This window comes from Pleurodeles waltl, chromosome 4_1 (assembly GCF_031143425.1).
Source record: "Pleurodeles waltl isolate 20211129_DDA chromosome 4_1, aPleWal1.hap1.20221129, whole genome shotgun sequence".
In the NCBI taxonomy this organism is placed as follows: Eukaryota; Metazoa; Chordata; class Amphibia; order Caudata; family Salamandridae; genus Pleurodeles; species Pleurodeles waltl.
This window is the reverse complement of record NC_090442.1, coordinates 736718945-736734304: the sequence shown is the minus strand read 5'-3', so window position 1 is coordinate 736734304 and position 15360 is coordinate 736718945.

Sequence of the window (15360 nt, the reverse complement as noted above, 5' to 3'; positions counted from 1 at the left end):
CCAGTACAGATTTTGTAAACAGGATATCCTATTACATCACTTCCTGCAGAAAATGGCCGCCGTTTTTATTTTCCCGTTATGCGTCATATTTTCACGCATACACAATTGTGCTTCATTTTTTTTTGACGCATAACATTGCACATTATGCTGAGTCAAAAAATATGATATGAATATTAATAAATTATTAATGTACATGAGATGTCCAACATATTGTACATGTTGCGTCAAATTTACCACGCTTACATCATGGGCGTCATATTTTTTCCACGTACAGGTGTGCACATGATGCTGAGTCAAAAAATATGATATGAATATTAATAATTTATTAATGTACATGAGATGTCCACCATATTGTACATGTTGCGTCAAATTTACCACGCTTACATCATGGGCGTCATATTTTTTCCACGTACAGGTGTGCACATGATGCTGAGTCAAAAAATATGATATGAATATTAATAATTTATTAATGTACATGAGATGTCCAACATATTGTACATGTTGCGTCAAATTTACCACGCTTACATCATGGGTGTCATATTTTTTCCACGTACAGGTATGCACGATGTTGAGTCAAAAAATATGATATGAATATTAATAATTTATTAATGTACATGAGATGTCCAACATATTGTACATGTTGCGTCAAATTTACCACGCTTACATCATGGGCGTCATATTTTTTCCACGTACAGGTGTGCACATGATGCTGAGTCAAAAAATATGATATGAATATTAATAATTTATTAATGTACATGAGATGTCCAACATATTGTACATGTTGCGTCAAATTTACCACACTAACATCATGGGCGTCATATTTTTTCCACGTACAGGTGTGCACATGATGCTGAGTAAAAAAATATGATATGAATATTAATAATTTATTAATGTACATGAGATGTCCAACATATTGTACATGTTGCGTCAAATTTACCACACTTACATCATGGGCGTCATATTTTCTCCACGTACAGGAGTGCACATGATGCTGAGTCAAAAATATATATGATGTAAATTATAATTTGATGGCTAAATATGAGAAACTTTTGGATAAATTTATATTTGACTCTGCATTCTGTGCACTCATGTACGTGAACGAATTATGAGGCCCATCCTGTATGCGTAGAATTTGGAGTAATTTTTTTTTTTATGTCTTCATGTTTTACACTTAGGGAAGGTGATTTGTCATGGCCAAATGGTGCTATGTGATACACATTTGTGGTTCGCTATGACACATGTCCGTTGTTGTATGTATAGAAGGCATTCACACTGTAATATTTAGGATACGTAAAATAATGTATTAACCATATTTGACCACAGATTTTGGGTAATTGCTGATGGCTATTTTGAAATGATGGATGGGATACCATGATGTATTCCTTCTCCAAAATGTGTCCACAATTATGATGGTGATGCTTTTATCTATAGTCCGAACAGGGAGTGCAATAGTCACTTACATTTTGTATGGGACTAACCATGTCCCATTATGAATTTGTGTTCCTGATTTGTGTTTGACTTTTGACATGTAGCCCACACATGTGCCATATGCATGTGTTTAGTTCACAATTACAAGATCCTTTTAGATTTGGGGGGCAGTAGAGGTGGATTTAGGCCCCCAGCACCCTAGGATTTGCCCATCCAGATTAGCTATTGTATCCATGGCTTTTATTCATTATATTATGGCAAACCTGCAGCAGCAGGCTAATGTAAGGCCATATGGTATGAATGACTGTTAACCATTCATTAATCTCATTAGCCCATTTGACGTTTGCAGTATTGATGATTTGGAGCAATCTTGCATTCCATTTTCCAATGACTATGTTTGCCAAACTCTCAGAGTTCCTCATGTGCTGATGAAAATTAATTAGTTGTTGTCTGTGTCCCTTTCTGCATTACCTGGTTTAGTGGCATGTTACATTCTTCCTGCTAGGTTAGAACTGGGACACAACTGTGATGGTCTGCTTTCAAATATTAGGTTGATTGTATGACATACTGTATGTGTACATGTGTGTGGGAATGTGGATCCACTATCACCTGTCTGGGTGTATGTTGTCACTGTAACTTCAAGGTCTCCTCCTGAGTTAGTGGCAGCTAATGTTGTTCCAATTGGGTATTGCTCATATCACACACTTGAGAGAAGCCATTAATGACATGGTCACGTACACATGGATGGTCCCACCCTGTCTCTGAACACGTGATGAGACTTTCAAATGATCTACATTTTTGGGCTGGGTGAGAGACTGTCTCAGGTGTCTGGATCAGGCATGTGTAATTGCCACATTTGTACTCCTGTTGGCCTCTGTGTATGGTTATGTATCATGTCACATCCTACCCTCTGTGCATACATTTGTGATGTTAATGTTTGGTGTGAGGATTGTTATAGCATTCTTGCTCAATGAGACGACATTCTTCTTCAGCAATTTCAAACTAAAGGTGGTCAGAAATGCATAGGCCAAAGCATGATGTGGTGTTTGTTATCTGTGTTTATTTACAATTGTGCTATACAAGTTATTAAGATACATTAAGAAAAAAAATTGTTGACAAGCTGTTGGCGCCTACGCACTCCTGCTGCCGTGTTAGGTTGTTCCCCCTCCTGTTGCAGGCCAGCATCCTCCTCTTCGTCATCCTCAGGCATGTCTGGGGCCGGTTCAAGGAGGGGAATGTTCCTTTTTACACAAATATTGTGCAATATGGCACAAGTGAGTATGATCTTACAGACCATCTCTGGGGAATAGAGTAGGCTACCGCCAGTGATGTCAAGGCAGCGGAACCTTGACTTTAGGATCCCAAAGGTCCGCTCCACAATGCTGCGTGTCCTCTTGTGGGCGTCATTGTATGCCCGCTCTGCAGCAGTATTTGGGTTCCCAAATGGTGTCATTATCCAAGGCTGGATGCCATACCCCTGATCAGCTGAAAGAGAAACACAGAATGGGATCAATTAGATGTAGGAGGCACTGTTGTACGGATCTTTGATGGCAGTAGTTGTCTTGTGTTGTCTGTGACTCTTTTGTGTACTAATGTGACAACCTATGGTTGTTGGTGAAAACTTTTGCATTGAGTTTTTTTCCTTGGCTGAGCAAGTGTTTGTTGGCTAACTGTTTGTCAGCAGGATGTATTAGTTTTTCCAGTACAGTGTGCCCTCCCTAGCATTGTGACTTGTGATACAGGTGTCCGTGTGTCCTCACTGGGGGTGAGATGATAGTTCCATGCAGAGTTGAAACATGAAAGTGTAGTTGAAACGTTCATATGAAAATACCCAGGCCATCCCATACCTTTAAACTTATGCATTGTATTAGTGTACAGGTTATTGTGAGACTTCCAATTTGCAAGGTGACATTTAGGCAACCACACTCATTAATGTCTTCACATTAAGCTGTAGAGTAAATTCCAATGTGTGACAGGTTCAATGGTGACTTCTGAAACATGGCTAGTGATGTGAGTACCTCAGTGTGTTCCTGGCTAGGTGTTGCTATTGTGGTGTATGTGTTGTTTGTCCTAGAGGGTTTCTGTGCAGTGTGTATATCAGTTTGGTTTTTGTCCTTACCAACAAGTAGTCCATTGCCATACCGTCCATCCTGGAAGTGTTGGTTGATGGTGCAGTGACGGAAGATGAATGCGTCATGTACACTCCCAGGATATTTAGCCACAATGTTGGTGATCAGTCCTTGGTGATCGACTATGGCCTGCACGTTGATTGAATGTGTGTGTTTCCTGTTGCGGTAGAGGTGTTCTGTTGCAGCAGGTGGCACAAGGCGTACGTGTGTGCAGTCGATTGCACCAAAGACGTGCGGGAAGCCACTGATGGCGTAGAACCCCTGTTTAGTTTCCTGCTGCTTCTGCAGTGTGTTAGGGAAGCAGATGTGGCGGGGTGTCAGGCGAATGATGGCATCCAGTACTTTAGGCAGGAATGCGGAGAATGATGGTTGTGATATTCCACCAACCAGGGCACCAGTTGTCTGAAACGAGCCACTTGCCAGCAGGTGAAGTACGGCAAGCAGCTTTGTTTCTGTTGGGATAGTGCGGGGAGTCACTAAAGTGGGGGCCAACTGCTGTTCAATATTTCTCAGCAGCTGCTGAATGGCCTGCCAGTTCAACCGGTACCTCTGGATGATGTCCCGTTCCCTGAGGCCATGCAGGGTTGTTCTTGGGCGGAATATCCTCTCCTGCGTTCTGCGCTGTCTTTGGGGTCCCTGCTGTTGTTGTTGTAGCTGCAGGGCTCTGCGTCTACGTGCACGCTGAAGAAAAAGCACCTCCATGTCTCCCTGTTGCTGCTCTGCTGCTCTGTTGTTTGTTCTGTGTGTTCTGATTAAGATCAGGTGTGTTTGCCCCATTTTAACGCCTGCCCTGACCCAGGCATTAAAATTTCACGCTATTCGTGCTTTGCGTCATTTTTTTGCGCCGCCCACCGCCCGGGAGTCATTTTTGCCCGGAAGCATGAATACGACGCACCGCTGTGTGCGTTGTTTTTTGGACGGGAACGCCTACCCTGCATGTCATTAACGCAGGGCGGGGTGCCGCTTCCAGAAACTGACGCACATAGCGCCATTTTCCTTTTGCGCCGGCTCGGGCGTCAGGGTTTAAATATGGGGCAACGTTTGCGCTGAATGTGCGTCAAAATTTTTGACGCACATTCGGCGCAAACGGAGTATAAATATGCCCCTAGATGTGTTAAACGTGGAGGGGCAGTCTCCCTACACAGAATCCAGGCTAAGAGTTTGCCCAATTTGTCCCCTTCCTGGTGCAGTCTCTGTCGGTATTGTCGTAAAGTATTCTTATCTAGCCGGTCCCAAATGTCTGCAATTGGATGACAGATTAGATATTTCCAGTGGTGGATCGTCAGCACTGACTCTACCCTTTCAAAGCTATAGGTCAGCAACCCATCCAACACATGACCACTGGATCAGTAGGTTGGCCCTATATAGAGTGGGCCTTACGATGTATATTTGTTCTGCCTAAAGGCCAGGAGGCAACCAACAGACTCCAACAGATAAAATACTTAATAGCCCCATACTCACAGGGAAAACACATGCAATCATGGCTATTTTGTTCATTTTACAAACAAATCCCCACTTTTGGGTATTGTTTCTGAAATGATGAAAGAATATTAACCAGCACCCACAGCACAGTGTCCAGCTGGCATATCAGTTTAGATGAAAATGTTCTGACCTGGTCAGCCACTACCGAGCGGGTGGGGATATCTCCGTTCAATGGACAGCCGTCAGACAGGATGGTGAAGGTGATGGCCCCCACCAACTCCAGAGGTCTAGATGGCCTCCTTAACTCAAATTGGGAATAACTTTTAAACATTTAGAGGCAGATTCTAGTTATAAGGGCTTACTACATCGTAGAGGAGTGCTCTCAGGGTTCTACATTGTGTGGCAACTGTTTTGACAATGTTAAACCGTTTGGCTTTTAAGACTTATTTTTTCATTAAAAGTACTTCTGCGAGAAGGGTTGGTGAAATGTAGACACTGGTCAAATCCTCCATTTAGCACTTTCCCCCACTACTACTCCAATACATCTTCAAACCAATGGGCATCCATTTCCAGTGCCTGTGCAGAGACTTCCGACTTGCAATTTTGAACAAAAGCTCCATAAGGAAGGAAGACTTAATGAAGAATTTGCATATCTTTCCTTGAATAGCCAGAGACAATCTGGTCGATATTATTTGCGCTCTCTTGAGGTAAGTCCAAAGTGAAAATCAAGATGTAGCACATAGGCTTTTGCTGTCGATTTTCAAAAGAGCTTGTACCCGGGGACATGTTCCACTTGTGCCTAACAGAATTGAGTTATTTTGAGCACATTCCTTTTGCGAAAATACGCAAGATTGATTTATGGACTTCTAGGCACCCTTTTACTGGGTGTGATATCAGGTGCTAGAACGACAGCCCTTCTGACTCTTTGAGGTTAATTTTTCTGTATCAGATTCAAAGTGTGCACTTTATGGAATTGAGGTGGGTGCAAAGATTACAAGTCAATTAAGAAGTTGCAATGATGAATGTCTGAGGAAACAGCGCCTTTTTTCCAAGTCCCTGGAATTCAGTGCTAGGAATGGAAAGTGTAGTGTTGTGTGAGCTATGTTCTCAAGGGTTCATGCTTACAGCTTTTCAAGGTCATTTTGACTTCTGCCTCCTTCTCTGTCAAAACAGCACACGGGTTCATTTAAATTCCTTTTCAGGGCTTCACTGCCCAAAAAAAATACCTCACCCCCCAACTGTCAGATTTGCCCTATTCTCAGTGGGGAGGGAAACCCACAGAACAGGTGCAGGAGGACATAGTCCATATCCTTTCCTTCTGCTGCCACTTTCTAACCACACTGCTGAGTGCAAGTATCCTGTCCGTATTTGTAAGTAGAGACATCAAAATAACTGTGTTCGGTTCAGATAGTGCTGCCACAAAAGCAGGAATCGATGTGTAGCCTGTTGAAGAGGCGGTACGTGATGAATACTATAGTACTGCAGGAGTATGAGAACCTAAAGGGGCAGATTTATGTAAAGTGGGGCTGCACCTAGTGCAGTGCCACTTCTCTTGCACCACTTAGTGCCCCCTATTGCCACTATGTGTGCACCGTATTTAAAAAACGGGGCACCAGGGCAGTAGTCAGGGTTACTAGTGTCATAATTTTTGTCGTTAGCCCTGCGCTTTGCAGGCTTAGTGTCAAAAATGTTGACGCTTATCCTACAAAGCACCTTGAGGCCTATTGAAAACAATGGGAGCCTCCCTTTAATGCCTGCTCTTATCAGGCGTTAAAAATGCCGATAAAAATGGCGCAGGCATAATGTGGCGCAAGGGGTTACAAAGTGTAATGCAAGCATTGTGCAACTTTGTAAATATAGTGCAGCGTTTTTGGCCTTCCATCGCCACATTAGCGTAAAAAAAATAATACTAATATGGCATTGGAATGGCGCTAGGCCCTCTTAAATCTGGGCCTAAGTGTGCATAATCTTAACCCCTTCCCCGCCACGGACGTAATGGTTACGTCCATGGCAGCGCCCGTGTGGCGCCATGGACGTAACCATTACGTCCTGGGACTGGCAGTCGGGGGAAGCGCTAGCGCTTCCCCCGAGGGCCGCCCCCCAACACCCCCAGGCCAGGGCTGAAAGGGGAATCCCTTCCCCTTTCACGCCCACCCGCCCCCCCCCCCCATGACGTCAGCGCGCGATCGCGCGCTGATTTCAGGGAAAGGGGGAAAGACGCGCTGGAAGCCATTTGCTTCCAGCGCATCTAAGGGAGAAGGTGAGTTTTTCACCTTCGTGCGGGGTGGGGGTGCTCTCAGAGAGGCATCGAGGGAAAGGAAAGGGTTTTCCTTTCCCTCGATGTCTCTTTGAGCATTCCTGCTGCCCGATCGCGATGCGATCGGGCAGCAGGAATGCCCACTAGACACCAGGGATTTCAGTATGTGTGTGTGTGTGTGTGCTTATTAGTGTAGGGGAGCGACCCCTTGGGCAAGGGTCGCTCCCCTTTGGGGGAACATGTATGTTACGTCGTTTCTGCCCCCCCTGGGGGCAGATTGGCCCTATTTTTAGGCCGATCTGCCCCCAAGGGGGGCAGAAAGCCACTAGACACCAGGGATTTTATTGTTGATGTGTATTTTTTGTGTTGGGGGGCGGCCCCTTGGGCAAGGGTCGCCCCCAGGGGCCCTCATGTATTTTTGGGCAGTTCTGCCCCCCTTGGGGGCAGAGAGGCCTATTTTTTTTAGGCCTTTCTGCCCCCAAGGGGGGCAGAATCCCAATAGCGCCAGAAATAGTATGTATGTGTGCTTTGTGTTGGGGGTGGCCCCTTGGGCAAGGGTCGCTCCCCCCAGGGGCGCAATGTATTTATTGTCGTTTCTGCCCCCCTTGGGGGCAGATTGGCCCTATTTTTAGGCCACTAGACACCAGGGATTTTATTGTTGATTTTAATTTTTTGTGTTGGGGGGTGGCCCCTTGGGCAAGGGTCGCCCCCATGGGCCCACATGTATTTTTGGGCAGTTCTGCCCCCCTTGGGGGCAGAGAGGCCTATTTTTTTTAGGCCTTTCTGCCCCCAAGGGGGGCAGAATCCCAATAGCGCCAGAAAGATATGTTTGTATGTGTGCTTTGTGTTGGGGGGTGGCCCCTTGGGCAAGGGTCGCTCCCCCCGGGGGCGCAATGTATTTATCGTCGTTTCTGCCCCCCTTGGGGGCAGATTGGCCCTATTTTTACGCCGATCTGCCCCCAAGGGGGGCAGAAAGCCACTAGACACCAGGGATTTTATTGTTGGTTTTTATATTTTGTGTTGGGGGGCGGCCCCTTGGGCAAGGGTCGCCCCCAGGGGCCCACATGTATTTTTGGGCAGTTCTGCCCCCCTCGGGGGCAGATATGCCTATTTTTTAGGCCTTTCTGTCCCCAAGGGGGGCAGAATCCCCATAGCGCCAGGGATACTATGTGTGTGTGTGTGCTTTGTGTGGGGGTGTGGCCCCTTGGGCAAGGGTGGCCCGCCCCCAAAGGGTGCAATGTAATCTGGGCGATTTCTGCCCCCTCCCCTTGGGGGTAGATTGGCCTATTTTTTTTTAGGCCCATCTTCCCCCAAGCAGAGAAGACTAGACACAGGGGAAAATGAAAAAATGGTTAGTGGCGGAGTGTTTGTCAACTGGCGAAGTATTTGCTTTTATGATAATAACAGTTTTTCTCCTTTTTGTTTTAGTTCAAAGCTTTTGCTGACTTTGCTGTGGCTTGTTGCAGTTTTGGCAGTAGTTGTCCTGCAATTTGCGTAGTTGCATGTTTTAGGTAAGTAAATAAATTTACTCCAAGTGAGTATTGTTGCAATGCATGAATGACATGTTTGTAGGTGGTGTACTGAATGCAGGATTGTGTGTGAAATTGTCCTTAGAGTTATGCACAATGATTATTGTGTTGTCTTATGTCTAATTTGCTTTTTTTTTTCTCTTTTTAGTGGGATATCGTTGGTGATTGCTGTGGCTGTGCAGAGTAGTTGCTGGTGAGTCAAGCTTTTTCAGGCAAGTGAGCAGTATAGTTTTTGAGTTAATAATTCTTAGTGATAAACCTATACTTTGTTACTTATCTTAGACAGTGCTGGTTGTTGGTGGTGTATTTGTCCAGTTAATTTTAGCAGGAAGGATCATGGCCAGCCGTAGGATGACCGCTCAGCAGGTTGTTAGTGTGCTTTTTGAGTCATCTTCTGACCATGAATATGAGACTGACTCTGCATCTGAGGCAGAGGAGGAAGTGCAGGATTCTGGAAGTGAATTTTCTGTCAGAGATGAATCATCTGATGATGAAGCCACTCTCAGTGCTGATGAGGGGCCTGTTTTAGAGGAGGACAGTGATGTGCCAATGGTGCAGGAGCCAGCGGCTGAAAGGCTTCCCATTGGAAGACCTGACGCATGGGTTGCACCAAACATGGAGCAGCCACAGTTGCCTGCGTTTACTGGTTTTCCAGGGTGTCGAGTTAATACGGAAAACTTTTTGCCCGTCAACTTTTTTGAGTTGTTTATGGACGATATATTTTTGGAAGAGATTGTTGAGCAGACTAATTTGTATGCAGAGCAGTTTTTGAGGGACAACGCTGCCAGACTTAGGCCACACTCTAGAGCTAGCCGGTGGATTCCCACAAATCTGGAAGAGTTGAAAAAGTTCTTGGGTTTAACTTTTTTGATGGGGCTGATAAGGAAGCCGTCGCTGTCTTCATATTGGTCTACTAGTCCCTTGATGGCAACTGCTATATTTCCTGCCATCATGAGTCGTAACCGGCATGAGCTTCTTCTTCGGATGTTGCATTTTGTAGATAATGCTTTAGCCTTGCCACGAGATCATCCTGATTCTGACCGTCTTTTTAAGATTAGACCTTTCCTTGATCATTTGGTAGATCGGTTTTCAGAGATCTATGTTCCAGGGAAAGAAATATCTGTAGATGAGTCTTTGGTCCTGTTCAAGGGTTGTTTGGTTTTTAGGCAGTACATTCCTAGCAAGAGGGCACGGTATGGAATTAAATTGTATATGCTGTCAGAAAGTAGTACAGGATATGTTTATAATTTCCGGGTCTACACTGGTAGGGATTCCAATATTGACCCCCCTGGTTGTCCTCCCACTTTTGGAGTTAGTGAGAAAATTGTGTGGGAACTTGGTAGACGACTGTTTAACAAAGGTCACCATTTATATGTAGATAACTTCTACACTGGAGTTCGGTTGTTCAAGGAGTTGTTCAGAGTGGACACTGTTGCTTGTGGCACAATCCGCTCTAATCGGAAAGGCTATCCAAAAGAGCTTGTCTGTAAAAAACTTGAGAAGGGACAGTGCAGTGCCTTGCGGAATGATGAGCTGCTAGCTCTGAAATTTGTAGACAAGAGGGATGTATACATGCTAAGCACCATCCATGATGAGAGTACTTCACCTGTGGCTGTTTGGGGTCAGGTTGCCGAAGTGCGCAAACCTGTGTGCATCTTAGACTATAATAAGCACATGGGTGGTGTTGATAGAGTAGATCAGAGGTTAGAACCTTACACTGCTGCTCGTAAGTCTTATGTGTGGTATAAGAAATTAGCGCTTCACTTGTTCCACTTGGCAACTTTTAATGCTTTTGTTGTGTTTAAGGATAGTTCTCCAGAGTCAAGGATGACATTTGTGAAATTTCAGGAGTCTATCATAGCTAGCCTTGTTGTGCTGGAACAGGCAAGAGTTCCTAGAGAAGCAGTGGTGGAGGATGTGGCTAGATTGAAAGATCGTCACTTTGCTGAGCACATTCCTCCCACGGCCAAAAAAAACTTTCCTGCTAAGAGATGTAGAGTCTGTGCTCGAAGAGGTATCAGGAAGGAGACTAGGATGTACTGCCCTGATTGTCCTTCAAAGCCTGGGCTGTGTGTGGGTGGCTGTTTCAGGAGCTACCACACACAGAAGAATTATTGGGAAATTCCGTGAGCGTAAACTGGTGTTTTATATTTTTATATGTTCGGTTTCACGGTTGGCATTAGTCATGTATTCAGTTAGAGCTTTTGTGTTTGTAGTTTTGTACTAATTTATGATTAGTGGTTTCTTTGTTGTTTAAAAACAAAAAAAAGGGGATGGCATGTGTAGAGTGGCGCTTGGCTGGCGGCGTGGGTGTGGTGGCGCTTGGCTGGCGGTGTGTGTGGGGTGGCGCTTGGCTGGCGGTGTGTGTGGGGTGGCGCTTGGCTGGCGGTGTGTGTGGGGTGGAACTTGGCTGGCGGTGTGTGTGGGGTGGCGCTGGGCTGGCGGTGTGTGTGGGGTGGCGCTTGGCTGGTGGTGTGGGTGGGGTGGCGCTTGGCTGGTGGTGTGGCGCTTGGCTGGCAGTGCCGGCCAAACGCCAGTCCACACACTCATCAGCTGGTGTGATTGCTGTATCAGGCATGTGGGCGTATGAAAGTGATGGGCCCTTGACTGGCGCTGTCTGTGGATGCGAGTCTTGTAATGTGCTGGGCCCGTGGCTGGCGGCGTGAATGGTCTAGTGCATGTCATGTATGAAAGGTGTGTGAATGGCCTGTAAAGCGGTTGGTGCCTTGTCGTGGCTTTACAGCTCACGAGCTGTGAGTCATTAGTTCAGTTTTTTGGCCTTTCAGTTATTACCAGTGCATTTCACTTTTGCGAAATCTCTTGTTAATAAAATTTGATCTACTGAACCATCACTCACCCTCGTGCCAAATCCAACCAGTATGTGTGGTACAAATGACAAAACCTGCTCCGCTGTAATCAGGCGTCGCAGCACACTTGAGACACGCTAGGTGCCTCAGGTGGGACCCCGATGATGAAGCATGCCACCAACTTGGTTGGTGGGTGAGGGGTCTTCTTCACATAACCTAAGTGTGTTTCTTTTCACAATTTTAGTGTTTGGCACATCACGGACGTATGTGCACACATCAAAGTGATATATTCCAAAAATACCTGTGTTTGGGGGGGAGGGCCCACCTATGTTTTTGGTCCTGGGTGCGGCCGTCATGTAGGGAAACCTACAAAATCCAGAAACTTTTTAAAACTAGGCACCCCAAGGAGTCTAGGGAGGTGTGGCTTGTGTGGCTCCCCCAACAATTTCTTACCCAGACTCCTCTGTAAACCTCACAATTTGCATAAAAAACCATATTTTCCTGATTTTTCTTAGTAGGGTCACCGCTCCAGCACAAAATTCCTACTCCCCAGTTTTCCCCTCAGTCTCCCAAGTAAAATGACACCTCACTTATGTGGGTCCCCAAAGCAGAGTCCGTCTAAAGATGTATAAAAGAATATGCCCTTATAAACTTGCTGTGCTATCCCTTCTATCCCTTCAGGTTTTGGGCCTTATTATGTTGCAGGCACCTGGGCCACCCACACAAGTGAGGTATCATTTTTATCGGGAGACTTGGGGGAACGCTGGGTGGAAGGAAATTTGTGGCTCCTATCAGATTCCAGAACTTTCTGCCACAGAAATGTGAGGAACATGTGTTTTTTTAGCCAAATTTTGAGGTTTGCAAAGGATTCTGGGTAACAGAACCTGGTCCGAGCCCCGCAAGTCACCCCTCCTTGGATTCCCCTAGGTCTCTAGTTTTCAGAAATGCACAGGTTTGGTAGGTTTCCCTAGGCGCCGGGTGAGCTACAGGCCAAAATCCACAGGTAGGCACTGTTTTCTCCCAAAATTTTGGATGTGTCCACGTTGCGCTTTGGGGTGTTTCCTGTCGCCGGCGCTAGGCCTACCCACGCAAGTGAGGTATCATTTTTATCGGGAGACTTGGGGGAACGCTGGGTGGAAGGAAATTTGTAGCTCCTCTCAGATTCCAGAACTTTCTGCCACAGAAATGTGAGGAACATGTGTTTTTTTAGCCAAATTTTGAGGTTTGCAAAGGATTCTGGGTAACAGAACCTGGTCCGAGCCCCGCAAGTCACCCCTCCTTGGATTCCCCTAGGTCTCTAGTTTTCATAAATGCACAGGTTTGGTAGGTTTCCCTAGGTGCCGGCTGAGCTAGTGGCCAAAATCTACAGGTAGGCACTTCGCAAAAAACACCTCTGTTTTTTTCCAAAATTTAGGATGTGTCCACGTTGCGCTTTGGGGTGTTTCCAGTCGCCGGCGCTAGGCCTACCCACGCAAGTGAGGTATCATTTTTATCGGGAGACTTGGGGGAACGCTGGGTGGAAGGAAATTTGTAGCTCCTCTCAGATTCCAGAACTTTCTGCCACAGAAATGTGAGGAACATGTGTTTTTTTAGCCAAATTTTGAGGTTTGCAAAGGATTCTGGGTAACAGAACCTGGTCCGAGCCCCGCAAGTCACCCCTCCTTGGATTCCCCTAGGTCTCTAGTTTTCAGAAATGCACAGGTTTGGTAGGTTTCCCTAGGTGGCGGCTGAGCTAGAGGCCAAAATCTACAGGTAGGCACTTCGCAAAAAACACCTCTGTTTTTTTCCAAAATTTAGGATGTGTCCACGTTGCGCTTTGGGGTGTTTCTTGTCGCCGGCGCTAGGCCTACCCACGCAAGTGAGGTATCATTTTTATCGGGAGACTTGGGGGAACGCTGGGTGGAAGGAAATTTGTAGCTCCTCTCAGATTCCAGAACTTTCTGCCACAGAAATGTGAGGAACATGTGTTTTTTTAGCCAAATTTTGAGGTTTGCAAAGGATTCTGGGTAACAGAACCTGGTCCGAGCCCCGCAAGTCACCCCTCCTTGGATTCCCCTAGGTCTCTAGTTTTCAGAAATGCACAGGTTTGGTAGGTTTCGCTAGGTGGCGGCTGAGCTAGAGGCCAAAATCTACAGGTAGGCACTTCGCAAAAAACACCTCTGTTTTTTTCCAAAATTTAGGATGTGTCCACGTTGCGCTTTGGGGTGTTTCCTGTCGCCGGCGCTAGGCCTACCCACGCAAGTGAGGTATCATTTTTATCGGGAGACTTGGGGGAACGCTGGGTGGAAGGAAATTTGTAGCTCCTCTCAGATTCCAGAACTTTCTGCCACAGAAATGTGAGGAACATGTGTTTTTTTAGCCAAATTTTGAGGTTTGCAAAGGATTCTGGGTAACAGAACCTGGTCCGAGCCCCGCAAGTCACCCCTCCTTGGATTCCCCTAGGTCTCTAGTTTTCAGAAATGCACAGGTTTGGTAGGTTTCCCTAGGTGGCGGCTGAGCTAGAGGCCAAAATCTACAGGTAGGCACTTCGCAAAAAACACCTCTGTTTTTTTCCAAAATTTAGGATGTGTCCACGTTGCGCTTTGGGGTGTTTCCTGTCGCCGGCGCTAGGCCTACCCACGCAAGTGAGGTATCATTTTTATCGGGAGACTTGGGGGAACGCTGGGTGGAAGGAAATTTGTAGCTCCTCTCAGATTCCAGAACTTTCTGCCACAGAAATGTGAGGAACATGTGTTTTTTTAGCCAAATTTTGAGGTTTGCAAAGGATTCTGGGTAACAGAACCTGGTCCGAGCCCCGCAAGTCACCCCTCCTTGGATTCCCCTAGGTCTCTAGTTTTCAGAAATGCACAGGTTTGGTAGGTTTCCCTAGGTGGCGGCTGAGCTAGAGGCCAAAATCTACAGGTAGGCACTTCGCAAAAAACACCTCTGTTTTTTTCCAAAATTTAGGATGTGTCCACGTTGCGCTTTGGGGTGTTTCCTGTCGCCGGCGCTAGGCCTACCCACGCAAGTGAGGTATCATTTTTATCGGGAGACTTGGGGGAACGCTGGGTGGAAGGAAATTTGTAGCTCCTCTCAGATTCCAGAACTTTCTGCCACAGAAATGTGAGGAACATGTGTTTTTTTAGCCAAATTTTGAGGTTTGCAAAGGATTCTGGGTAACAGAACCTGGTCCGAGCCCCGCAAGTCACCCCTCCTTGGATTCCCCTAGGTCTCTAGTTTTCATAAATGCACAGGTTTGGTAGGTTTCCCTAGGTGGCGGCTGAGCTAGTGGCCAAAATCTACAGGTAGGCACTTCGCAAAAAACACCTCTGTTTTTTTCCAAAATTTAGGATGTGTCCACGTTGCGCTTTGGGGTGTTTCCAGTCGCCGGCGCTAGGCCTACCCACGCAAGTGAGGTATCATTTTTATCGGGAGACTTGGGGGAACGCTGGGTGGAAGGAAATTTGTAGCTCCTCTCAGATTCCAGAACTTTCTGCCACAGAAATGTGAGGAACATGTGTTTTTTTAGCCAAATTTTGAGGTTTGCAAAGGATTCTGGGTAACAGAACCTGGTCCGAGCCCCGCAAGTCACCCCTCCTTGGATTCCCCTAGGTCTCTAGTTTTCAGAAATGCACAGGTTTGGTAGGTTTCCCTAGGTGGCGGCTGAGCTAGAGGCCAAAATCTACAGGTAGGCACTTCGCAAAAAACACCTCTGTTTTTTTCCAAAATTTAGGATGTGTCCACGTTGCGCTTTGGGGTGTTTCCTGTCGCCGGCGCTAGGCCTACCCACGCAAGTGAGGTATCATTTT